Genomic DNA, 23,326 nt, shown 5'->3' with positions numbered 1-23,326 from the left:
GCTGAGTGTCTTAACAGACAAATCATGGTCCCAAAAGTTCAAGGAAAGTGAAAAGAAAATCTTTCACTATATTCTGCAAAACCAACCCAATCATGCTTGGATTAAAGAATAAAAAAATCGATAGAACAATTCTGTAATCATCCAAACAAGAAAATAGTAGTTTGGCCTTTCTATTTTTCCTATGAGAAGATTGCCTTTCAAGAAGGAAACTGCTTGATTTTCATCTCAATCTAGGCAAGCACTTCAAAAAATATCATACTTATGAACAACAACATACCCTTTGCAATGCACATTTCATCTGTAAATCAAAGGTAAAACACAGCGGATGAAAAATTATGGTCATACCTTTTGTCTACAGAGTCTGAATTGAAAGGATCTCGTGGGTAAATCACGTGCTTCCTGAATTTGATCAATAAACCCAGCAGTGGAGTGATATTACAGAATGAATATCACCCACACAAGTGATATTACAGAATGAATATTACCCACACAAGTCACAGTGCAAAATGACTCTTGATCGTTGTATTTTTGGAAGAGAGTCAAAATGTGAAAAAACAACATACAACATATGTTATTATTCTCTTAATCACCCATATCCCATATTATATCAGATATATTGGATAATAATAAATCTATCATATCAGAATGTGGGAAAACAACATACGACATACGTTATTATTCTCTTAATCACCCATATCCCATATTATATCACATATATTAGATAATAATAAATCTATCCATATCAGTTATATCAGATATATAAGATATCTATATCATCTATCCATATCAGTTGATATGATAGATATAGATATCCTGAGTAGTTATCCAAATAGGTTTTGAATTTAAATTCAAACTTATTTAGATAAGGTTCAAAAGGTTCAAAGAAGAAGGGTCAAGCCACATGGGCACCCAATTTCTAACATCATCCTAAAATGTCAATCCATTCTTTCTAAAAAATAACTTTTTTCTTCAAAAAAATCGATCCTAAATGAACACAGCTCAAGATAAATAAAAATTTAAGAAAATTTAATGTAAAAGGTGGAAAATAAAGATTACGATGATGACATGCAACAACCCTTTGTCCCTCCTGAATCTGAGTTTTGGCTAGGAACAATAATCCTAGTTCCCTTGAGAGATGCCGACTTGGCATTGTTTGACAAGAAGGGTCTTCTTGCTCATGATGCGGTAGATTTTTGTCAAAACTGTCAAAAATGCACTTTCGACATTGGTGGCCTCAAGTGCAGATGTCTCCACATAAAGTATAGGTTCTCTCTCTCAGCAAACTCTTTGGCATCTTCAATTGGTACTGCTCGAAGACTTCCCAAGTCACACTTGTTACCAATAAGCATGATTACAATGTTCTTATCAGACTGCCCCTTAGTTCCTCAAGCCACCTAGCCATGTGTGTGAAAATCCGCATTTAATTATTTTTAAAATAAATAAATTAGCTTTATCCAGAGTCTATTTGAAATATATTAGTATATAAGTTAGTTTTAAATTAATCCAATTCAATCACTAACAAAGACATTATTAACAATAATAATTTTGTGAGTATTTAATATTTATTGTTTATAAATTATTTTAATTAGGATTCAGCATGATAATTATTCTTACTAAATACTTTAGTTGAAAATCTTAGTGTATCAATTTTAAGAAACCCATATAAATACACAAATATACAAATATACAAAAAAAAAAAAAAAAACAAACCTTAAGAGTTAGATTTTCGACTAGATAGAATGATGAGAAAAGAGAGAGAGAGAGAGAGAGAGAGAGAGAGAGAGAGAGAGAGAGAGAGAGAGAGAGAGGGGCTCAACAATGAATTATATATATGTATATATATGCATGCTTGTATTCAGTGAAGAAATGAGGAAAAAGAAATCTGTGAGGCAGCTAAGTTGAGTAGGAGAAGAAGAAGAGTGGGAGATTAGAGAAGTTAAAATTTTCTACCATTGGTTTGGGGTATACTAAATAATACAAAAAGTCAAAAAGTCACTATCCTATTTAAGTCACATCATCTTATTTAAATCACATCACCTCTCTAACACATCACATCAAACCCAACCCATATAAGCCAATAAGTCAAAAAGTGCACTTTTTTAGAACATCCCAAACCAACAGTAAGGAAACCCTCTCAACCCTCTCATTTTTTTTTTTGGTTGAAATTTTCATATTATAATCATATGATAAAATGACTAAACTTGTAGATAAATTTTATTTATAGTTGTATGTAAATTTATGATTTGTATATCAAATATTTGAAAATATTAGTAGTCTTAAAATCATGGTAGTATTGTGGAATTTAGATTTGCATGTATAGTTTATGCTATTAAAAAGATTATTGAAGTTTTTATTTGGCCCTTAAATCTGTCAGAAAGTTGTACAAAATTTTGAGATGATTTATTCTACAAAGTTGTTTAGACTGATATCTATTTCATCCAGGAATTTTTTCAATAATTATTGAGTTTTGTACGAATTTGTACAAAGGCCCCATATGTTTGGAGTTATAGGAAGGGGATTGAGACTACTAATACCTTGTTTGTTTTGAGAGATGACCTTGGGACTACTAATACCTTGGTATTACTAATACCCTTGGAAGGGGGATTCATAGTGAGGAGGTAGAGATGGTATTAGCAAAATAGTGAGAGGATTAGAATTTTTTTTTATTTTTTATATATTGGAAATTTTTTTAAAAATATTAATGTTTAATTTTTATATTTTTTTTATTTGTTTTATTATTTTATATAAAAATAATTTAAGAATTTCTCACTATTAATCCCCTCACTATCAATCCCCTCACTATTAATCCCCTCACTAACAATCCTCTCACTATTAATCTCCTCACTATCAATCTCCTCCATTCTATCTCTGAAAACAAACGGGGCCAAAATTTTAACCAAATCTGGAACCATAGGCAGATTTTGTTATGTGTTTGAAAAATCATTATAAAAATTTATATTAAACCAAATCTGGTAGGGAGCTTTTTTGATAAATCCACTTTCTAAGAGTTTTATTCCATCCAACCCATATTCTTTTTGACTATTCCATTAGGTCCTATTTGAGATAAGAAGACCAAAATACCCTTTTCATCTACTTATGTTCCATTTAGTTCACATTATTTTCTTATGTTTCAATAAGTCCTATGGGTGACATAATTACCAAATTACCCCTAATGTGAATGTTCACACCGTCAATGTAAATGTTCATATCGTTAATGTGTAGGGGCCCGGCCCATGTCGATCCTCGTGAATGCCCGAAAAAATTTGAGTCGAGCCGGGGCGGGCCCGGCTCATTGACAATGTGGATATTCACATTGACATGTTAACATCCACATTAATAGGAGTGTAAAATTGGCCCACGTCCTGTGGCGGCGCGAAACCCACCAGCGGCCCATAGAGGGCCCGGGGCAGGCCCGGTCCGGCCCGTTGACAATGTGAATATTCACATTGACATGTTAACATTCACATTGATAAGAGTATAAAATTGGCCTACAGTCCATGGGCGGCCAAAAGCCCGCCCACGGCCCGGGGCGGGCTCGGTCCGGCCCGTTGACAATATGAATATTCACATTGACATGTTAACATTCACATTGATAGGAGTGTAAAATTAGCCCGCGTCTCGTGGCTGCCCGAAACCCGCCCACGGCCCGTGGGCTGCCCGGAGCGAGCCCGTCCCAGCCTGTTGACAATGTGAATATTCACATTGACATGTTAACATTCACATTGATAAGAGTATAAAATTGGCCAGCGGCCCAGGGCGGGCCCGGCCCGGCCCGTTGACAATGTGAATATTCACATTGACATGTTAACATTCATATTGATAAGAGTGTAAAATTAGCCCGTGCCTCGTGACTGCCCGAAACCCGTTCACGGCCCGTGGGCAGCCCGGGGTGGGCCTGGCCATTTTTTTTTTAATTCTTTTTAATTTTTTCTACCAAAATTTTATAATTTTCCACAAAAAAAGACACCAGGCCTCGGTGCGAGCCGGGCCTCTGACCGAGTCTTGAATGGGCCTTAACTGGGCCGATGGGCCGGGCCGGCCTCAAAGTGATGGCCCAGGCCCTAGCCTAGGATCTCGGACTAGGCTCGAGCCTGGGCCCAAACGAGCCTTTCCCGAGCCGGGTCGCCGGCCTACGGGCCAAAAAATTAGGCCCAGGCCTTAGCCCTGGCACAAGGGAATTCGGGCTTTGGACGGGCCGATGGATCGAGCCTCGGGTTGGACCGATGGGCCTGGGCCTAGCCTCGAGCTTAGGTCGGGCTTGGGCAGGCCTGGCCAATTTTTTTAATTCTTTTTAATTTTTTCTACCAAAATTTTATTATTTTCCACAAAAAAATACATTGCTCTTCGGGCGGGCTGGGCCTCGGACCGAGCCTTGAATGGGTCTTAAGCGGGCCAATGGGCCGGGCCGAGCTTCAAAGTGATGACCTAGGCCCTAACCTAGGGTCTCGGACATGCTCGGGCCCGGACCGAAACGAGCCTGCCCCGGGCTGTGGGCAGGCTTCTGGTAGCCCACGGGCCGCGGGCCAATTCTACATTCCTATCAATGTGCATTTTAACATGTCAATGTGAATATTCACATTGTCAACGGGCCGGGCCTACCCCGGGCCGCAGGCAAGCTTCGGGCAGCGGGTAAATTTTACACTCCTATCAATGTTAATGTTAACATGTCAATGTAAATATTCACATTGTTACGGGTCGGGCAAAGCCCGCCTCGAGTTGTGGTCGGGCTTCGGGCCGCCTACGGACTGCGGGCCAATTTTACACTCTTATCAATGTGAATGTTAACATGTCAATGTGAATATTCACATTGTCAACTGGCCGGGTCGAGCCCGCCCTGGGCCGCTGGCCAATTTTATACTCTCATCAATGTGAATGTTAACATGTCAATGTGAATATTTACATTGTCAACAGACCGGGCCAGGCTGCCCATGGGCCGTGGACGGGTTTCGGGCAGCCACGAAGCGCGGGCTAATTTTACACTCCTATCAATGTGAATGTTAACATGTCAATGTGAATATATACATTGTTAACGGGCCGGGCCGAGCCCGCCCTGGGCGGCGGGCGGGCGGGCTGGCTTTTGGCTGCCCATGGGCTGCGGGCCAAGTTTATACTCTTATCAATGTGAATGTTAACATGTCAATGTGAATATTCACATTGTCAACAGGCCGGCCCCGGGCCGCCCATGGGCGGGTTTCGGGCAGCCACAAGACGCGGGCCAATTTTACACTCCTATCAATGTGAATGTTAACATGTCAATGTGAATATTCACATTGTCAACCTGCCGGGTCGGGCCCGCCTTGGGCCGCTGGCCAATTTTATACTCTTATCAATGTGAATGTTAACATGTCAATGTAAATATTCACATTGTCAACAGGCCGGGATGGGCCCGCCCTTGGCCGCTGGTTAATTTTATACTTATATCAATGTGAATGTTAACATGTCAATGTGAATATTCATATTGTCAACGGGCCGGGTCGGGCTCGCCCTAGGCCGCTGGCCAATTTTATACTCTTATCAATGTGAATGTTAACATGTCAATGAAAATATTCACATTGTCAACAGGCCGAGCCGAGCCCGCTCCGGGCCGCCCATGGGTGGTGGCCGGGTTTCGGGTAGCCACGAGGCGCGGGTTAATTTTACACTCCTATTAATGTGAATATTAACATGTCAATGTGAATATTCACATTGTCAACGGGCCGGGCTGGGCCCGCCCCGGGCGGCAGGCGGGCTTTTGGTCGCCTATGGGCCGCAGGCCAATTTTATACTATTATCAATGTGAATGTTAACATGTCAATGTGAATATTCGTATTGTCAACGTGCCGGACCGGGCCTGCCTATGGGCCGCGGGCGAGTTTCGCGCTGCCACGGGACGCGGGCCAATTTTACACTCCTATTAATGCAAATGTTAACATGTCAATGTGAATATTCACATTGTCAACGGACCGGGCCCGCCCCGGCTCGCGGGCGGGTTTCGAGCCGCCCACGGGTCAATTTTACATTCCTACCAATGTGAATTTTAAAATATGAATGTTCACATCATAAAATTGCTAACTGTTCAAAAAATATTTATAAGGGTATGAAAATTAAATATAAGGGCAATAGTGTCCAAGAAAATAGTGTAAATCAAGAAAAAAAACTTTATGGAATAAAATTATACATACATGGGACTAAATGGATTAAAAAATTCCTTCATGGACTTCTTGGGTTAAAACACTTCTAAATGAGATTTATCAATAATTTGCCCAATCTGGTAATTACAAAATAAAAAATGAAATTTGTGAAGTCTAATTTCATAATAAATTTTTATATTATGGATTTGATTTATAAATTTAAGTATGGAATTAATCTAACAAAATGTGATAAATCTGTGTCATGAAATTTTTGGGAATTTTACAGAATTATTTATAACTTTTTTTTGAGAAATTCTTTCTGAAAAATGACCTAAACACGTTTATTGAATATTCTATACATTTTCACGAATTTTAGAATTGTATAAATAATTTATTTATAATTTTTATTACCTAAGGTATATCCTGAAAATTTCTGGGCAGGTTTAAGATCATTAATTCAATTAATTATTTGGATAAAAATAAATTATTGTGTTGGTCTAATTCATTAAATATTGTAAATTAGTAATCTATGTATGGGTGTATTGTGGTTTATTTAATATTGTGCTAGTCTAATCTTATAAACTAAAAATCCACGCATGCGTGTGATTTTGATTTATTTTCTTTGTATCGAAATTATTATTTCATACAATGATTTAAATAAATTGTTTATTTAAATTTTGTACATTTATTTATTATTGTGTGACATGTGTAATATTTTATGTTGGGAATTTTAATGAGATGGTATAACATTATTTGTGATTAAAAATTGGAATTATTTGTGATTAATATAAAAACTAACTAAAATGATTAACGACATATACAAAATTAACAATTGAGGGTTAATACCGGTGGTTCAGGATGAGCACTGGTTTTTAATAATTTTTACATAATTGTGTCGCGAAACCCTAAGATGGTACGAGACTTATTTGAACCCTTATCGGTATTCGGTTTTGGGATAAGGGTGTATGTTCGGGTGGCACGCAGGGAGGCTACATACCCCTGGTAGACCGTTCCCCTTGGGGCAGACCACGGATGCCACAGCTTGGTAATATAACTTTGGGTACGGGCATTCTTAGTAGTTCTTGAATATTTGACCAAGAGGGTTTCCATATTAACCGTAGCCTTAACTTAGTAGTTGGTAAGAAAATCTCTTTGGTGAGATTTTGAGTGTCATCTAAACTAATAAAACTATTGAAATTCTTTTAAATTATTGTTATATCATCATGCTATTAATTCTGTCATTTTCTCTTAATTGTCATGATTATTATTTGATTATTTTCTCTTAAAAGGAATGGTAGGTTGGTTATGTTTTCTTATTGTGTTGCAAAACTCATGACATATACTTTGTTGTCTTGGTGTTTTATGCTAGATTATAATGAGGAAGGGACTGAAGCCGAAATTAGGGCCGCTGCTAATATAGAACTGTGACTAACTTGAAATCAAGAATATAGCAAAATAAAATTTTATTATCTTTTGTTTTAGTAATTAAGAATGTTATAAAGTTGTTGTAATATTGTATGTGGACTCGTAATTTTGTTTTGTTGTTAAACTTTAGCTATGTGAGAATTTAAATTTTCCTAATTAGTTGTTAAAATTTTATTTAACAAGTTATTTGTTATTTAAATTTTATGATGTTCCAAAAAAAAAAAAAAATTGGGCATCACAATGTGGTCGAATGACTGGCGCTTTGTCATGTCATACACTAACATTGCACCAACTGCGCCACGATAGTATGCACTTGTCACTGCTCGATACCTGATGAACAACAAATAAGGTAACTTCAATACCCCTAAAAACTATTAGAAAAATATAGCAGTTTGAAACACATACATATTGCATTCAAAAACACAATTTTGAGTTTGCAATCATTAATTGTGGAGCATTTTGAATTGTTCTTTGGGAGATAATAGTGTCGGGTATGACTAAAAAATTGACTTAAGGTTACCAATATCCTTATCACACCAAGCTTCAACTGTTAAATAGGGCCTATTATCTCGAATATTAATCTGATTGGATGAAATGGGTCGTGACATGTACATAAAGTGCATACACATCTGGAATTTGAAGCCTCCAGTGAGCTTAGTTCAAATGCTAAAATCCCTTCATAGTCACCTTCCATTACGATGAGAGCAAAATAGATAACGCTGCCCAAAGGTACTAATGTCGCATACATTGTATGTCAACCAATGGATCACCCTTCAATTTCCCATGTTTCACTCAAAATAAAGTAAATGGACTAAATATGACTAATAGATCCAAGCGCTGGATCTATCAGGTTGCTTCCAGAAGTCTCCAACACCTTATTTTAGACTACAAATAATTGAAATTTGGATAGAAATTTGAAGCTCCCAAAAGGGAAGAAAAAAAATAAGAAGAAAAAGAGAGAAGAAAGAAAACTAAAAATTCCTTCAAATAAAGGACTTACTATTAGTACTTTTCATAATATCAAGCATAGCATCTGAAATTTAACCACTGCTGTAATGTCTAGGATTGGTACTTTAAGTTTTCCCATATCCTGATTAAATTTTGGTTTTTGAGTTCATGGTTAGTTGTTTGACACGAGGGGTAGTCCCCCTTTAAATTTCAATCTCCTTCTTATTGGTGCGCACTTTTTCCACTTTCCCCCCTACACTTGTTTAATGAATCCACTAAACAGAAAAAATTAGGGAAGAAAAAAAAAATCAAAAGATCCCTTCCCTTCCTCCATTGTCCACATTGTGGGTCAACCAGCCAACCACTCAAACAGTGTATTAATATGTAAAAAAATTATACAACCAAGCTTGGCTTAATGGTTCTTTGATTCAAAGCTACCACTAAACCAAAGGGCCAAAATGGTTCAGACACAACAGTCCAAGAAACAAAAATATCCTATGACTCTAGTTTAGTCTAGACAGCTGAAAATCAGACAATAGCTATTGTGACCTTGTCCACATATATTTTTTTGATTCCAACCCTGTCCACATATTACTTCTTCAATGGAAGTGCTAAATCAAAGGTAGTATAAAATGCCTATCGTAATTGAAGCACGAGGGATATCCTATATTATTATAGTAAAGTGCTAAATGAGAGGTAGTTTAAAATGTCAACATATATAATATATTACTTCTTCCATGGAAATCTTGATAATTAGATCCTTATGCACATTGGTGAGATCTATTCAGAACAAAGAGTCACTACAACAAGTTGGGTCTTGAATAATGAAATTTTTTTGTCTCCAAAGAGCTAATTTCATCACTATAGATATTTGTGAGGAAATATTTCCCTCACCAGTTTCGTCATTGAATGTTTGTCACTAAAAACCACCGTGACGAAAAATAAGTTCATCACCAATGAAATTACTTGACGAAATTTTTTGTCACATATAAAACAACATTTTTTCGCCAAATATTCTCATTTTTGTCACCAAATAGTTATCAGTACCATATTTATAACTTTAGTTGACAAATAAATTTGTCACACATGTTGATCATTAATGAGGAAATAATTTCGTCAGAGTAAGATGTAAAGGTGATGAAATTTTTCATCTCTAAAAGTCATACATGGGTGACAAAATATATTTCATTGCAAATATGTATATACATGACGAAATTTTTAGTCACCAAACAACAAAATAAAAACTTTCATATATAAGCTGTAATAAATTTTGTCACAAAAAATGTTTATTAGTAATGAATAATCACTTTGTCATAATAACAAGTACAAATGACGAAACAAATTCGTCACTAAACTTGTTCCATATTTTATATTTCAATTTAAATTATTATTTCACAAATATCCTTACTCATATTCCAATAGCCTTTTAATTGTAATAAGAAATCCATTAACTATTATACATCACTCCACAAAAAAATTCACTAAACAATTTATATTATAAATCAAAATATATCCATCAAACAACTTTAATAATAATCCATTAGGTATAACAAAAAAACCATCAAAGCAAATCCCAAAATGAACTAACGTGGAATCTACAAAAAAAATCAACACTCAATCTTGATTTGCAACTACCACTAAGTAACAGTTCAGGAAAAAAAATTCAATAGTTGATCTTCATTTGTAAGTATGCTTCCAAACGTCATCAAAAACCAATCTGCAAAAAAAAATAAACAAGGAAAACATTAATATATTATCAATTACTTTTAAACTCATATATAAATATTTTTTTTTTATAAACCAATTTAGTAGAAATGCATATAACAATTCAAAACTTCAAAGAGTTAAGGTGATCCTTGATGATAAAGCAACACGGATAACATAAGATACCAAAAGATTGCAAGAATGCCATATATCACTATCATTAATGGCAGAATATATATAATAGCTCCAAAATATAATGTAGCATTGATGTACATTTGATTCATGACAATGGGCCGATGACTTCTTCAATGAGGTAAATTTGATCAGTGGAATTCAACACAAGAACCTTGTAAGAGTTTTGGGTTGTACCATTGAAGCACCTCAATGCCTTCTTGTTCATGAATTTGTATCCAACAAAATCCTTGATCAAATCGTCTTTGATAAGGAATTATTGTGATTTTTTATTTTTTATATATAAACATGCTCATGATTTTTTTGGCTCTTTGGTTTTTAATTTTGGCTACTTTTGGCTAATATTATTTATATATTTCTTTGTATACATTTTAAGGAACAAGAATCTTACACTAATGAGGTGCAAATAAATTTATATGAGGAAAAAGGACAACAGCAAGTCCTGGAAACTAAATTACAAAGATTAGTTCTTTTCTGATAGAGTAGGTCCTAACAGGGACTTGAATTCTGCACCTCTTTTTTTGTGGGTGTCAGGAGATGCAACTCAAGCTAACACCGGGTAAAAATAAGGTATGTTAAATATTCCTCCTTTGCTTCTTATATAGTCCAATTAAGCACAATGAAGACAGTATATGATTGGTTGGCTAACACGAATTGAATGTTTGTGTCAAATAACAAGGATAACACCACTAAGAGGGAGAAGTTGAAGCCTCAAGAACAAGAGATAGACCAACAAGATATGAATGTAAGTTGTGAGAAAGAACATGATCTCAAGAAAAGACTTCTTTAGCCAGGACAAAGTGGTTGAAATGTGGCTTCACTAAGTTGAGTATAGGGAAAACCTTCAAATGGATCAATCTTTTAAAAGTCCTTATTATGCTAAACCATCCTAATGATATATACAATCGAAAAGAATAATTAAAGCAAATAAAAAATAGCAACAATCATAAAGTGATATACAAACCTGACCAACCCACTGCTTGAGACTCAATAAATGTTCGTTCATTTTTTCTACTGTGAAAAACTCAATCAAAGACACACCCATTATTAATCACATCACTAACTTAGAGCAACTCCAACACTGCGTCGCAAAAATACACAAAAAAGTAAACACATAGTTTTGTCTCTACTTTGGTTAGTTTTGTATTTTAACTAGGGTCATGCTAAGTAAAATTTTTGATAATGAATCTATTTTCATTAAATACAGCTTCAAACTTGTTAAATCTTAGTTACTAAGTAGTCAAACCGTTGTACTTTAACTAGTATATACTAACGAACATGAGAAAAATAAGAAGATAAAACAAGTGAGGCTTACCAAAAAGGCGATGTACGAGTTCATGGGATACCTCCTCCTCTAAATTGTCCTTTGAAACCTTACTTCTTAAGAAACTCCATGATGCTTGATGTCATCTCAAAATGCTCGTCAATCAACCTGTTCATCTTCCCTATCTCTTTATTTTGTGCTTGAATTTCCTCTTTTTGTGCTTGAATTTCATGTTTCTATGCTGTAATTTCCTCTTTTTGTGATTGAATTTCCTCCTTTTGCTCTTGTATTTCCATCTCTAGATGCCTCACATAGTCACTGTCAATCGAAGCACTAGTAGTCCTGACAGAGAAGGAACACCTCAACCCAAGTCCTTTAACATATCCCGACCTTGGCTTGAGCACATTCACAAATAGCTCCTCCGAAGTAATTGGAACCACACCAAGTTGGGAGCAATGTTCAGCTTGGATCTTTATCATATTATCCCGTCATTTTAAAAAAAAATGAATAAAGATACAATAAAAATTGCAACCATTCTAATACAAAAGGTAAATATAAATACATAATTCTTTTCGCACTCCGGAGAAATCCACTACTTTTTAACATCATTAAAGTGTGTAGATTTGTAAACGCATGGCAACTTTGGCAGTTGGCCCCCATTTGTGATTGTCTGATTTTTTTTTGTTCTGCAACTAGTAAGTTAAATAAGAATGATGGTAGTAGAATCATCTTTAAAAAAAATGGGGAAAAAAATTAAAGAAGACACACCGCCTCGTGTACCCTAACTGGGAGAGATTTTGACCCACATCTATGCTTCGTCTTCAATTGATTTCTATTGTCAATGTTAGCTTTTGATTGCTTCTACAAGGAGCAAGTTCTAATAGAAAAATATATATATTAGGAAGATAAGGTAATTGTCAACAATAAATAAACATAAGAAAAGTTTACCAGCCAATTGGTATCATTCCACTTCTTGTCAATCAAGTTTTTTCATTTCTTGAGGTCACATTTAGGCAGTGGGTGGCTTCTAGCATACTCCTCTCCCTTAGCACTTTTAAGGTTCAGGTATTTTATTCATAGTCTGTAGGTGTGGGTGCTCAAGCTCCATCCACATTTTGTTGCCACCGCTTTGCTAATATTTGTGGATTCACCTTCCATGTCAAATTGATCCTAGCAACAGCCACAAATATTGTAAGTCATAATTAATTATATTACATGAATTCAATCAATTATGTAAAACTTTTACCGCTCGACGCTAAAACATAGGTGTCGTAACTTCTTTATTGACATGTTTCCACCTGCGAATGCTAAAGTCTGGCAAGTGTGTTCGGACCTCAACACCAATTTTGGAGACTAATTGAGAGGCATGATCCCCCACTGGCGCACGATACTCCTATGGTATAGGAACTTTGAGTTTTCCATCTTTCTCAACCATTGCTTGAACCTTCAACTCGCATGTCAAGCCGTGAGGGTGTCTACTAGGCACTGTTTTAAAGACATAACATTGACTGGTTAGTAATTAATTAAAGCGAAATCATAAAAGCAATATAAGTAACTTTTTTTTTTAATAAGTCATAAAATAAAATGATAACATATAGAGATATACAAGGAGCATTCTCCAGGCCTTACAAAACCAAACAGATAAACTAAACTAAATAAACTATAAAGAGAATCATCCTAGAATAAACCACACAAAAGAATGTTCATTTGCCACATGAGGAAAAAAGGGCTATGAACATTCAATAGACTAGCCAAAAACAATACAAAATACACTTGCACAACCCTCAAGAGAGAAAAAGCAAGCAAAACTAGAGAATAAACCCAATAAAAGCCCTGCACAAATAACACTAGCAGTAGCCACATAGGTACAACTGTAGTTTTCTTCCCTTCTTCCCTACTCTCAAGTTGATGTTTTTCCTTTCTGAAGTTGTTTTCTCTTTTTCACAGTTATATTTGCTATTCCATTTTCTTGTTTCTTCACTCTTTCCTACCTCTACAACTTCTTCGTTCTTCTCTGTTACTGCCAATTTCTTCCCCACTCTTTGTTTTTGTTCAGTCTCTCCTATACAGCTGCTGTTTTGTTCTGCAGTTGCTGCAACTGCTGATTCTTTTCCCTACTGCTATTTCTATGTATGTTATATGGTAAGGCTAAATGAAAAGAAAATAAATAAGAAGAAAACTTCACACAAGTTCAAAGACCACATAAACAAAGAGAGATGAGGTTTGTGAACTTGCTAACAGAAGGAAACCTCAAAGCATCCTGCAAGGAGGAACTACTCAAAGAGAAGATGCCCATAGCCAACTAAAACAAAGGCAAGAAATAATGGCAGTAGCAAAGCATCAAGCATCTACAAGGATCCGGATATAGCCAGGCATAGTATCCAAGAAGAATCAGGAGGCTAGTCTAGCTAGCAAGGATGATCACAAAAGCAAAGGAATCAATCGATATCATGACCTAAGTAATTAATTTTATTTCTTTTTTATGAATAACCTAAGTAAAAAAACCTATAAAATAAACAAATATTAAACAAACATTCAAATATAGAGAGGAGCTGAACCCTAATTTTATTAAAAATATAGACAATCAATCCAAATCATATAAAATATTCAAATTTAGTCAATTGGGCTTTTACTAAATTCAAATTGTTAATTATAACAATAGGACATTCATTCTCAAGTTTATAGTAGAAATAAGAAAAGGACATTGAGGATGGCTAAGTTTACAATTTACACATTCACAATTTAATGAAGAGAAACCTTGCTGGAAAGAATAAAATACAGCATTAATTCTGAAAATTAGTTTTAAAAATTAGGGAAAACATTAATTCTAAAAATTAAGGAAAACAGAGATAGAAAAATAGAGGAATTGAATGAGAGAGAGAATGTGATGACCGGGTTGTCACTCGTCTTGTTCTTCTTTGTTTACCTTTGGGTTTACCCTTGTTAGAGTGACGGTTTAGACTTGGAGTCTTGTTGATCGTTTGAGTTTGCTGTGTTCGGAAGTTTTTCTCAAAAGTTCTTGTTCTTGTTTATTCTGGTATTGAGTTTCATTTGTTCCAGAGGGTGTGAGGTCGGTTCGGAGTGTCGGGAGTTGAATCAAGGAATTTTTGGGTTGAGGACCAGGGCCGCACATGCGGGAGGGCAAGCAGCACGTGCGGAATTCAGGGAAAGGCAGCTAGCACACTGCTAAAAAGGCAGGTATGGGAGTGAAGTGCAGGAGAAAGGGCCGCCAAAAAGAGGTTTGGATTACACCGTCTATTGTGATGCGTCCGGGGATGGGCTCGGTTGTGTCTTGATGCAAGAGGGAAAAGTTGTGGCCGACAATTAAAAACTCATGAGAAAAACTACCCCACCCATGATTTGGAATTAGCAGCGGTAATTTTTGCCTTGAAAATTTGGAGACATTACTTGTATGGTGAGAAGTTTGAGATTTTCTCCGATCATAAGAGTCTAAAGTATTTGTTTTCTCAAAAAGACTTGAATTTACATCAACGGAGGTGGATGAAATCTATGGAGGATTATGACTTTGAGTTACACTATCATCCGGAGAAGGCCAATGTGGTGGCCAATGTGGTGGCCAATGCTTTGATTCGGAAATCTGTGAGTAGTTTGGCAAGTGTGGCCATTCAGGAATGGGATATGCTAGGTGTTGTCAGCAAGTTTGATTTGCACTTGGGTGAGTCCAGCGAGAGTGCTACCTTATTCACAATGAATGCTCAACCTACCTTGATTAGTAAGGTTATAAAGGCATAACAAAGAGACCATAAGGTGGAGTCAATCTGTGTTAAAATTTCCTATGGCAAGGAAGAGAAAGGTTTGAACGTCCATTCGGATCTGAGTGTACGTTATCTAGACCGTTTGTTTGTACCAGAACCTTGTAGAGAAAAAGTACTCCGGGAGTTCCATCACTCACGTCTTGCGGTACATCCAAGAGGCACTAAAATGTATCATGATCTTAGTCGTCAGTTTTGGTAGAGGGGTATGAAGTGGGATGTCACTTTATTTGTATCGAGGTGCCTTACTTGTCAACAAGTGAAGGCCGAACACCAAAGGCCAGTGGGTTTGTTACAACCCCTACCGATAGCCGAGTGGAAATGGTAACGTGTTATCATGGATTTTGTAGTTGGGCTTCCTAGAACACAGCGAGGCAATGAGGTCGTTTGGGTGATTGTTGATAGGTTGACTAAGTCTACTCATTTCATTTCGATGTGCACCAACGACTCAATTGAACATTTGGCGGAGTTGTACATTAGGGAGATGGTCCGACTTCATGGAGTCCCTGTGACTATTATGTCGGATAGGGATCCTCGTTTTACTGCCCGGTTGTGGCAAAGCCTTCAAGAGGCGTTGGGAACTAAGTTCACCTTTAGCACTGCTTACCATCCTCAAACTGATAGGTAGTCGGAAGATACCATTCAGATTTTGGAGGACATGCTTAGAGCTTGTGTCCTTGATTTCAAGGGGCCTTGGGAGAGGTATTTACCATTGATTGAGTTCGCCTATAACAATAGTTATCAAGTTAGCATTGAAATGGCACCATTTGAGGTCTTGTATGGTCGACCTTGTAGATCACCAGTTTGTTGGGCCAAGGTGGGTGATGTACCGTTGTTGGGTCCAGAAATTGTTAGAGAGACAACCAAGAAAGTTGTTCTCATTCGAAAGAGGTTAGCTACGGCCCAAAGCCGACAAAAAAGTTATGCCGATAAGAGGAGACGACCTTTATCTTTTGAAGTTAGTGACCATGTGTTTCTTAAAATCTCATCAAGGCGGGGTTTGATGAGATTTCGTAAGAGTGATAAATTGTCTCCAAGCTTCATTGGACCTTTTGAGATCTTAGAACAAATTAGGGAAGTGTCATACAGGTTAGCCTTGTCACTACAACTTTTGGGGGTTTACAAAGTATTCCATGTATCTATGCTTAGGAAGTATGAACCTGACCCTTCTCATGTGCTTGATTAGGTTGATTTGGAGGTAGATGAGGATGCCTCTTACGAAGAGTGACCAGTTCAAATATTAGATACTTGGGAGCAAGTGCTACGAAGCAAAACTATACCGTTGGTAAACGTGTTGTGGAGACACCATGGAGTTGAGGAAGCGACGTGGGAACGGGAGGCGGAAGTCCGCTCCAAATATCCGGATTTGTTTGAAAATGTTTAAGTTACCTTCCTTTGTAATATTCCCTAGTGTTTGAGGGAAATGTATTAAAATTGTTAATCACATGTTGATTGTATGTTGTTAATTTAAGCATGAGTTGTTGTAGGTTGTCATTACTTTTGGGAACTCTTCATGAATATGCGTATTTTGGAAGGATATTGTTAGCGAGATAACCATGATGTAATAGTGAGATTTGATTGAGAACTAATGATGTGATTTAAAAAAATGAAGTAGCGTGGTTCTAATCGCTTGAAAATCCTTGTTCGGGTAGTTTGATCTAATTTCGGGGACGAAATTTCCTAAGGTGGGGAGGTTGTGATGATCGGGTTGTCACTCGTCTTGTTCCTCTTTGTTTACCTTTGGGTTTACCCTTGTTAGAGTGACGGTTTAGACTTGGAGTCTTGTTGATCGTTTGAGTTTGTTGTGTTCGGAAGCTTTTCTCAAAAGTTCTTGTTCTTGTTTATTCCGGTATTAAGTTCCATTTGTTCCTGAGGGTGTGAGGTCGGTCCAGAGTGTTAGGAGTTGAGCCGAGGAATTTTCGGGCTGAGGACCAGGGTTACACGTGCAGAAGAAGGGCCACACTATGGGAGGGCAAGCCGTACATACGGAATTCAGGGAAAGACAGCTAGCACACTGCTAAAAAGACAGGTACGGGAGTGAGGTGCGGGGGAAAGGGCCGCACGTGCGGGGGCGAGTACTGCACATGCGGGAAGAGGCTCCGCACGTGCGGGGGTTAGGTAGATTCAAATTTTCTCCTTTTTCTTCTTTCTTTGGGTTGAAGGTGTATCACTTTTTGTATATCTCTCTCTAAAAACATTTCCTCTCCCTTCTCTCTATATTCCCTACACAAAACTAGATCAAAACCTTGATTTCTCAACATCCATTAGAGTTTTGCCATTGTTTCTTCATCAAAGTTAGATAACTTCTCGTGGGCTTCGTTGTGTGCGGTGAAGATCAAGTTTCAACATTGTTAATTTTGGGGTTTTCAATTCTCTTTTCTTCTTCAAACTTGAGGTAGGGATCTTCTTTGAGTTATATATATAAATTTTTGCAAGATCTAGATGATTTTCAAAATCATCATTTGATTAGTTCTGAAAATTGATTGTTGATTCAAGAAGATGGGTGATTTTGAAAGTGGGTTTACTTTCTTATTCCTTTTAAAATAGAAATTGAGGATTTTTGAACTATATTGGTTGAAGAAAGATATTTTGGTGAGATTCCTTCAAATATCTTGAAGATGGATGGTTTTGGTGAGAAAATCTAGAAATTTGGGGTTTTTAAAAGATGTTGAGATTTCATGGATAAAATAGCCATATTTTCTTTGGATATCAAAATAAATGAATGTTTTGGAAAAGTTTTATTTATATTTATATAAATGATGAGTTTCATGAAATATGAGAAATTTGATTTTGGAAGTTGTTGTTCAAAATGTTGTTGTAGTTTTGAAATGACTAAATTGTTGAGAATGCTCAAAATGTGGGAAATATGTTATCCCTTGGATGAATTGGAATAAAAGTATATATATTTATCTTGTGAAATTGCATTGAAAGGAGGATTGGGAATTATAATCACAATGGTAATGTTGTGTGGAAGAATTGAACATGAAAAAAATGTTGCATTGCATTGGCATATCAATTCATTTGATTATGATAAGTTTTGAAATTTGATTTGAAAACTTGCATTGAGAAAAGGATGTTGTGAAACAAGTTTTCATGGAATGGCTTTGGGGTAACTACGTTGGTAAGTCTTGATAGGTGGTGTAGATAAAATTGATTAAGTTGGCTTGAGTGTCCGGGGTGATAGACCGAAAATACGCACAGATGAGGTACCACTTCCCTTCCGGTGAAAGACCGGTAAAGTGGGGTTTGGTAATGCTAGTGATGCCTACTTGCAGACACCAACCTAGGGATTACCAGAGTTGTATTTACCGCCCCTTGAATTAAATTACTAAATTTTGAACAATTGAAATTGCATGATATCATTGAGCATTATGATTTTCAAAAGATGAAGATGTGATTTACTTTCAAAAGGGCATAGCATGGCATGTGCATTTCGTCTCTTGAGACTTGTATAAAATGTATATACTTTATTAAGATTTTCCTACTAGGCTTTATGTTCACCCTACATGATTTTTGTACAGGAAATGATGTGGTGATTCCGCCTAACTAAGGGCGTGGAAGTGTGTGTTAAGAGTACGATATTCTCGTTTGCTGTGACTCTGTTTGTAAGCCAAGGGCTCTATTTGTGTGGGTTTGAATAACCATTTTGGGTAACTAGACTTCAGTCTTGGAAGTTGTAAACCCTTGAGGGTGCTTATTTATTTGGTTTTGGATTAAATGTTGTACATGCTATAGATTTATGTATTAGAAATCATCGATGTATAATTGTATGAGGAACTATTTGTATGTATCTCATGATCATGTAATGCAAGTGTAGAGAATTTATTTTGGTTTTACCTTAAAGAGCCATGATTGTTGTATTATCATTTGGGCTTAGAAATTTGGGGCATTACACACACACACACGCATACACACAGAAAACCCATACCAGATGAAGGAGAACACACAGCAGTAAATAAGATACGACGTCTGTGGCGACACTGAAGGAGGAGAACAGGGACGTCGGCAGCGACGCTAGAGAAGAACACACTGAAGGGGCGCTAGAGAAAAACACACATCACTTGTGTTTTGTTTTGAGAGGGAGAGGGAGAGGGAGAGGGAGAGGAGAGAGAGAGAGAGAGAGAGAGAGAGAGAGAGAGAGAAATTGATAAGGAAAACTAATTTGTCAATAAACAAAACACACAGTACTTGTGTTTTGTTTTGAGAGGGAGAGAGAAAGAGAGATAGAGATAGAGATTGATAAGAAAACTAATCAATACACACACAAAAAAAAAGGAGGGGGGAAATAATATACTATTTTTTTTCTTTATCGCTTAATATGTCAAAATTCTTCTTTCAAAATTAGTGACAAAATAGTTTTCTTCACTTATTTTCATCACCATATCAAAACAGAGAATAAGAGAAAGAGACACCAGAAAAAGAGCAAAGAGAAATCACGTACCAAATTGGTGAGCGAAGAAGATGCGGCAGTTACCGACAAGGCTTCTAGTGGCGGCGGCAATCGGCAAGGCTAATAGAGACGACGACGACGGCGATCAGTGTGGTGGAGGAGCAAGAGGTAAGACAAATTAATATCCTATTTTGAGAGAGAGAGAGAGAGATGATAAATAGAAAAGGGATAAAATAATTAATACCCTTTTTTTTTATTACCGCTCAATATATCAAAAATTTCCCACCAAAATTGGTGACAATATTGATTCCTCACCAAAAGATCTCAAAAATATTAAAAAGTTTTGGTGATGAAAATTTATTCCTCACAAATAATTTTATAATTAGTGACAAATCTTTTCCTCACCCAAAGTCCCAAAATTTTGGCACCACCCAAAAAATTTAGCGGGGAAATTTTTGGTGACGAAACTTAATTTTTCCTCACTTAAAATGAAGTATTCATTGACGAAAATAAATTTCGTCACCTATCATTTTTATTTTTTTATTATATGTGACAAAATTTATAAATTCCTCACGAATTATTTTTATTTAGTGACGAAATTTATTTTCTTCACTAGTTTTCGTCACCATAAGTTACTTTTGTTGGAACTAGTTCAATCAATAAAACTGAATCTCGAATTTGTTAGGAGCAGCCAATGCATCTTTAATGTGAGTTATAACATTTTTTTTTTAAACAATCTCCACTTCAGTCTATGAATAGAATGTTGTATCCTTGATGTACGATTAAGGGGACTCCAATTCAACTATGCTATTTATAATTTAATCCCACATTTGGAAAATACAAACTCCAATAACACAATAATAAATCATACCAAATGAAACATTTGAATGTAAAAATGGCAAATTATCAAAAATTGAAGCAATGGGCATATACCTTTCTTGGCCAGTAGTGTCCCAAATCTGTGCTTTCACCATCTTGTGATCGATAACAAGTGTTTCAGTTTGGAATTCAACCCCAATTGTCGCTTTCGAATCCAAACTAAATTCATTCCTCGCAAATCGTGCCAACAGCTGAGATTTTCCTACAGCTGAGTCTCTTATCGCATAATGCTAGGTATCATGAAAGAAGTATCATGAAAAGTCTTCATGAAGATTCTCCACCCTTAGATTAGTTTATAGTGTTTGTAGTGTTTTATTGTATGTTATACAATCACCCTTAGATTAGTTTCAAGAAGCTTTTCATGATATTTATTTCATGATGCGTAACATTACTCGTCTCCTATCAATACCACCTTGAACACAATCAATCTTTTGATTAAAATCTCCATACAAATTCGACATCCTCACACACCCACTTTATTTTATTGGCTATTTTAATCTATTTTATCTTTTTTTAGATTTTAGTCAAAAAGCCTCTTGACAAACAGAGCCATAATTTGTAGGGTTGTTTTGGAAAGATGGTTAAAAATTAGTTTTTTAGCTTTTTTGGATTTTTTCTGAAAAAAACGTATAAAAATTGTGAGAAATAATGTGACCCAAAATAGCCTTCATTTGGCATGCCAGGTTTTTTGGCTATTTTAGCCACAAAAAGACAAAATAGGCTTTTTAACCCAATAAGACAAAGCATCACATTCAACCCATAATTATTTCATTTTTTCTCGCACAAAAGTCAAAAAAGTGAAAAAACCTATGCCAAACGAGACTTTTTAACTCCAAGCTAAAATAGTCAAAAAGTTAAAAAACCAACCCACATCCCAAACGAACCCTCACGAGTTGGCTCACAAGTCAATGGGCCAAGCTTCAAATCTTAGCTCAAGTTCAACCAAGCTTCATTCGAAGAAATGAACACACATGGAGTATAAATTACAAGAATTATATATAGGTGAGAGTTAGAAAAAAAAAAGTATCAATATATAAGGAGGTGTCACTTGCATCTCATAACTTTTCATTTACATTTCACCATATATACATTTACACTTTCATATTTGTAATTTTTTTTTAGCTCATACCGACGTATAGTTTTCCTATAAACTAGGGCCCATTTATTTTTCGCCATCAGTGGTAGATTAGATTAGGATCGATGTGGTTCGTTCCATTCATGACATGTTTGGTTGTAAAATCAACAACCAAATTATGGGGCATTTTCCCAAAATAGGCCAACCTACTAACTTATTTCCCAAACTAAGCCTAATTTGGCCGAAATTCCTAGAATAAGCTGAAGCGTGTTTCCAAAACACACTTTCAGCATGTTTCTGGCCCAGACGCACAAAATGAATAAAATCATAAAAGCATGGTTACAAAACACGCTTTTAATTAAGAAAATGTTGTTCCTATTAGCTTTTTGATCTTTTAAAGAAACTCTATTTTTAAAAGAAAGCGTAGTTACGAATCACGCTTTTAAAGAAATCTGTTTTTAAAAGAAAGTGTGGTTCACGCTTTTAGAGAAATCTGTTTTTAAAAGAAAGCGTGGTTCGTAACCACGCTTTTAAAAGCCCCTGAAATTAGTAAAAAGCTGTTTATTATTATTATTGTTTTGATTGATTTCTATTCAATCCACATTCCATAATTCACTCAGTCATCTTTTAGATCTCTATATATAAATTATTCATATAAAATATCGTATTAATAAACAATCTTAGCTACCAAATTTTATTATTTTAATATTTAAAAATAAATTATGTAATTTTGAAATTATGTTTCTCATCCATTATTTTTTTTTTAAAATGATAAAATTATATATACGATTATGAGATCAATTTGATATTTACATAAATAATTTATACATAATTTTTTTAAAAAATAAACAGCCTGAATTGTCTAAAGAGTAGTGATTAAGAATTCTAAAACTAAAGTTTTGATTTAAGCTGTAATGATGTGTCATAAAAAAACAAAAAGAAAACCACAAACAAGCAAGCATAAACATCATATCAAAAATTATTAGACTAAGATTTGACCATTGAATCAATGATCACCGCTTATGACTTTAAAAATATAAAAGTAAAAACAAAAAATGAAAAAATATAAATTAAATATTTGCTTAATTTACCTTATTATTTTGTTTTTTAAAATTTTTATTTAAATATAAATTTTTAAATTAAAATTTTATTTTGTTATATAATTCAAATATAATTTAAAAAAGATCGATGATGGACAAAAATAAAAATAACAAATAAAAAATTAAAAATTAATAAGAAAATAATGGCCTCGAGACACGCACCCTCCCCAGAGAACATTTTGCGCAGTTTCGGAGAGATTTTGTCAGGGCTTTTCCAAACTATGCTCCTATACTAATTTATTTCCCAAACTAAGCCTATTTTCGTGGAATTTTCGAAACTTAATATTTGTTGTTCCCTTAAATATTTATTGCCAAGAAATATTTAAATAAAATTTCATACAGCATATACAAAGTATCTAATTTGTTAATTACTACTACGAACAGGAAAACAAAATAAAGGTATGACTATAACACTTATAACACTTCAGAATGATGTAGCTAGTTCAAACAAAAGTATCCCACAAAA

General features: G+C 35.6%; 1 pseudogene; it reads right to left on the bottom strand.

Moving 5' to 3' along the window:
- Positions 1 to 1,052: 1,052 nt before the first annotated feature.
- LOC114268159 (ras-related protein RABA4d-like) lies at positions 1,053 to 21,146 on the bottom strand (annotated as a pseudogene).
- Positions 21,147 to 23,326: the final 2,180 nt, after the last annotated feature.

The sequence above is a fragment of the Camellia sinensis genome, chromosome 12 (assembly GCF_055761805.1).
Source record: "Camellia sinensis isolate YWXY chromosome 12, ASM5576180v1, whole genome shotgun sequence".
NCBI classification, from domain to species: Eukaryota; Viridiplantae; Streptophyta; class Magnoliopsida; order Ericales; family Theaceae; genus Camellia; species Camellia sinensis.
Note: the sequence above shows the minus strand (reverse complement) of the source record. Positions and strands in the feature narration are given on the sequence as shown.